The sequence below is a fragment of the Elephantulus edwardii genome, unplaced genomic scaffold, assembly GCF_000299155.1.
Source record: "Elephantulus edwardii isolate Elephantulus edwardi_28Jun2011 unplaced genomic scaffold, EleEdw1.0 scaffold00272, whole genome shotgun sequence".
Lineage (NCBI taxonomy): Eukaryota > Metazoa > Chordata > Mammalia > Macroscelidea > Macroscelididae > Elephantulus > Elephantulus edwardii.
The window spans coordinates 977,641-982,727 of record NW_006400022.1 but is presented as its reverse complement, the minus strand read 5'-3'; the positions used below and the strand labels follow the sequence as shown (position 1 = coordinate 982,727).

Below are 5,087 nucleotides of genomic sequence, written 5' to 3'. Positions count from 1 at the left end.
GCTCCCATGTAGTCCATAGACAACTGCAGGTTGATTTTCCTTGAGTGCTTTATACTGTTAACTACATCTCCATGGAGGGCTGAGAAGAATGACCTGTGTTTCTGTAGAAAACTGTTGCTTTGCTGTTTTGATTGTGCACAGATGTGCAGGAAGGGCTGCATCAGGGCCAGATACGCACGGGAGTCTTGCAAGTTAAGTACTGCTTTGATTTCTTGTTTACGCTGGAAATTTTTTTTTCTCCCCATGGAATGTAAGTAAAAGTTAGTGCTTGTCACCAGTAAATGGTAATACTAAAAAAAAAAAAAAAAAAAGAGATGACTTTCAACAGGGTGGACTGGCACAGTGACTGTACCAGTAAGTTCATATATATTAAACAGATGATAAAGATGGCACAGGATAGGACAGGGTTCAGATCTGCTGTTCACAAAAAGCTGTTATGAGTCACTATCAACTTGATGGCACCTAACAACAGCCATACGTGCAGATAAACCTCCAACAAAAACCCAGCCATCATTTTCCCCATATGCCTATGTAAAGAGTTTCCTCACAAAAGTCAGAAATCAAGTCAATTATCAACAATAGCAAAAAAAGGGCAGTTAGTGTAAACTAACAAAATGTGCATATTTTAAATACTTCATAACTATACATGATGAATAAAAAAGTAAATTCACTGCTTTCAGATATACTACTTCAATTATAGCAGTCTGGTGCTCACTGCTGCTGAATTAATGCCTTTTTCTCCTGTAATCCAGGATCTTGAGTAAAGAAACACTTAATGATGTCAAGCATTCAATGGGCTAAACTATTTCACTGAAAGGAGACATCCTATTGTACAAAAATTTTTAAAAGGTAATTATTTCTATAAAACCCTCAAGAATCTTTAAGGGCTTTCTTAATTTCATAAAAAATTATAGAGATGACTTCTCTGCTTCAAAGAAAGTAGAATCATAGTACACCAACAGGACGGTGGAAGTTGGTCCATGTGAGAGGAAAGCAGGTCTTTGTGGTGGTAAAATGCATTACATGTTTGGCTGCTAAAAGCAAAGGTGGCTGGTGGCTCAAATGCACCTGCTGCTTCCTGGGTGAAAAACGAGGTTGTCTCTTTACAAAGATATTTAGAAACTTGGAAATCCAGTGAGTCAGAAAAGACCCATAGCTGACCTTCCAGCAGGTTTTCACAGGCTGTTAACTGCACTGGCGGAGATTGCCCATACTTCTCTCATGGAGCAGCTGGTGGTCTCGAATTGTGTAACTTTCAGGATTGCAGCACAGCTTTCTTACCACTAAGCCACCAGAGCTAGGTCCGCTTGGTTTTAATTTTGTGTACATTTACACAGAAGACAAGTAATGAACTAAGGGTCTATGAAACATGTTTTTCGCTAGGATGAATCTACTTCTGGAGAGAACATTGTTGCATAATCCTTTAGCAACTGAAGTTTGTCCAAAGGGAAAGCCCCTTAAACTATATGTAATACTGTAAACTTGGAAATACCTAATGCAGTACAACTCTGGGCACAAGTGCACTCACTATGCAGATCTATCTGAATGACTCCTAGACTTTAATATTCAAGCCATGCAATCTGGACTGCTCAAATCCCAAGTCCTCAAAAGTCACACACTACTAGTGGTTACCAATACATACTAGACAGTGCAGATCTACATTGTGCTTTGAGGTGTTATTTGATTATTTTTTGATGTCTATATTTTCTTTCCTTCCCCCCCCCACATCAGATGGGTAGTGTCCTGTGTCATAACAAGGTTTAAAGAGTGGCACATACCATACAGAAGTATGAACGCCCACTCATCATGTTTATGAACTGCAAAAGGATCTGATGTCTATATTTTTTTTAATTGTTTTATTTTTTGTGTGTACTGGCAAATAGGATCTGACTGGTACACGAAGATTGTCCCTCCTTCTCCAACAGAGCATCTAGTGGATTCAAACATCTGACCTCTGGGGTTGCAGCACAGCTTCTTGCCACTAGGCCACCAGAGCTCGCCTTTACTTTCTAATGTATAAAAATCATACACATATCTATTATTAAAATTGGAAAACAATCCACAGGAAAGCATAATGTTTAATTTATACCACTGGAATGTATATGTTTGGAAGATATGGTTCAATACCCAAATTCTAAAGTCTCCACTTCATCAAACTGGTTCCAATCATAGTGACACTCCATTAGGCTTTCAAGACTCCTTTAGACTTTTTTTCTTTATGAGAAGAAACTGCCATTTTTTCTCCTGTTGAGCAGCTGGTGGATGTGAACTACTGATCTTTCAGTTAGCAACATAAAACAAAATGCATTATGCCACCAGAAAATCTTCCAAAATACACAAGACAGACTTTTTAATAAAGTAAGGTGACCAATTATGACTAAGGAAGCACTGATTCCCTAGAATAACTAAACAGATATGACCAAAAGAGCAGCATTTGCACCAGGAAAAGGCTCAAAAAGCAGGAATAGGATAAAAATTTAGATGGAAATGAGAAGTACAGGGAAGGTAAGGGGAAAACATGTCTATTTTTATAATAAATGTCATAAAACAAAATTTATATGAATTGGATTCTGTATTGATCCAAGAAAGGCAACAGTTCTTAAAAAAATATCTGTGTATTATGAAAAACTATACTCAAACAAATATGAAAATCTAGAGGAAATGGACAAATACTTAGAAATGCACAACCTACTTAAACTGACACAAACCGAAACTGAACGTCTGAACAGATCCATTACAAAAGAAAAAATTGAAAAGGTAATAAAACAACTTCCAATACAAAAAAATCCCTGGACCAGATGGTTTTACAAGTGAATTTTATCAAACATTCAGAGAAGAACTGGTACCAATTCTACATAAATTATTTCAGAAAATAGAAGAAGATGGAATTCTCCCAGACTCATTCTATGAAGCAAACATATCTTTGATACCAAGCCAGGAAGACACCACCAAAATAGAAAAAGAAAACTATAGGCCAATATCTCTAATGAACACTGATGCAAAAATAGTGAATAAAATACTGGCCAATAGAATCCAACGATACATCAAAGAAATAATTCACCATGACCAAGTGGGATTGACAACAGGTATGCAAGGATGGTTCAACATAAGGAAAACAATTAATGTAATTTATCATATTAACAAAGCAAAGAACAAGAACTACATGATCCTAGCAATTGATGCAGAAAAAGCTTTTGACAAAATCCAACACCCTTTCCTAATTAAAACACTCAACAAAATAGAATAAGAGGGGAATTTCTTTACATAGTAAAAAGTATTTATGAAAACCCAATAGCCAACATTGTTTCAACAGAGAGAGGTTAAAGGCATTCCCTTTAAGAACAGGAACTAGGCAAGGATGCCCACTATCACCTCTCTTATTCAATATTGTACTGGAAGTCTTAGCAATAGCAATAAGACAAGAGAAGGGAATAACAGGTATCCAAATTGGCAAAGAGGAGGTAAAATTAACTCTCTATGCGGATGGTATGATAGTATACTTAGAAAACCCTAAAGACTCAGCAAGAAAACTATTGGACAGAGTTGACCAATTCAGCAAAGTAGTAGGTTACAAGATCAACATACAAAAATCAGTTGGATTTCTCTACAGTGACAAAGAGAATAAGGAGCCAGAATTAAGAAAAACAATACCCTTCACAATAGCTAATCACAAGATTAAATACTTGGGAATAAATTTAACCAGAAGCACAAAGGATCTATTAAAAAAAATTACAAAACATTACTACATGAAACAAAAAGATACCTTGAGAAGTGGAAGAATATCCCTTGCTCATGGATAGGAAGACTCAATGTTGTGAAAATGGCAATACTACAAAAGACAATTTACACGTTCAATGCAATCCCAATACAAATACCAATCCCATTCTTCAACAAGATGGGAAAGGTAATCTCCAGTTTCGTTTGGAATGAAAAGAAGCCCCAAATAAGCAAAGCACTCCTTAAAAATAGAAGAAAGGTAGGAGGTATCTCACTCTGATTTCAAATCCTACTACACTGCCGTAGTGGTAAAGACAGCATGGTACTGGTACAATGACAGACACATGGACCAATGGAATAGAATTGAGAACCCGGAGATCAGCCCATCTAGCTATGGTCAACTGATTTTTGACAAGGAGGTGAAATCAGTTAAGTGAGGAAACAACAGCCTTTTTAACAAATGGTGTTGGCAAAATTGGAAAAGTAGCTGCAAAAGACTCAAGCAAGATCCACACCTCACTCCATATAAAAAAACCAACTCAAGGTGAATCACGGACCTAGGACTAAAACCAAGGACTATAAACTTCATTAAAGCAAAGCTAGAAACAATGCTACAAGTCCTAATCCACAACATAAATAGTCTTTCAAGTATCCTGAAAAACCTACAATCAGGAGAAGATAAAGTAGTTGAATGGGATCTTTAAGAATCCAATCCCTATGCACATCCAAAAACTTCTCCAACAGGGTAAAAAGAGAAGCCACCAATTGGGAAAAAGTATTTGGTAATGACATATCAGATAAGGGACTTATATCTAGAATTTATAAAATACCTGAGCAGCACAACAAGATAAAGGTAAATAATTCAATAGAAAAATGGGCAGAGGATATGAACAGACACTTCACCGAAGAAGACATTCAGATGGCTAACAAGCACATGAAGAAATGTTCAAAATTCCTAGCTCTCAGAGATGCAAATTAAAAATAACTATGAGATATCATCTCACCCTCATAAGAATAGCAAAATTTAACAGAACAACAAGCAATAAATGCTGGCAAGGTTGTGGAGAGACTGGAACCCTTATTTACTGTTGGTGGGAGTGTAAAATGGTAAAACCCCTGTGGAAGATGGTATGGCACTTTCTCAAAAAGTAGCAAATAGAGATATCATTTGACCCAGCAATTCCACAACATGGAATATACCCCAAAGAGACCATAACTGACATTCCAAGCAGATATATGCACACCCATGTTTACTGCGATTTTGTTCACAATAGCAAAGAGTTGGAAACAACCTAATGTCCATCAACAAACAAATGGATAGAGAAGCTGTGGTATATTCACACAATGGAATACTATGCTGCATTGAAAAA

At 36.6% G+C, this 5,087-nt stretch overlaps 1 protein-coding gene across 1 annotated transcript in view; it reads right to left on the bottom strand.

The window, feature by feature from the left end:
* Positions 1-5,087, bottom strand: part of MED12L (mediator complex subunit 12-like) — a 576,790-nt gene that overhangs the window by 330,990 nt on the left and 240,713 nt on the right. The gene's annotated exons all lie outside the window — the stretch shown is intronic.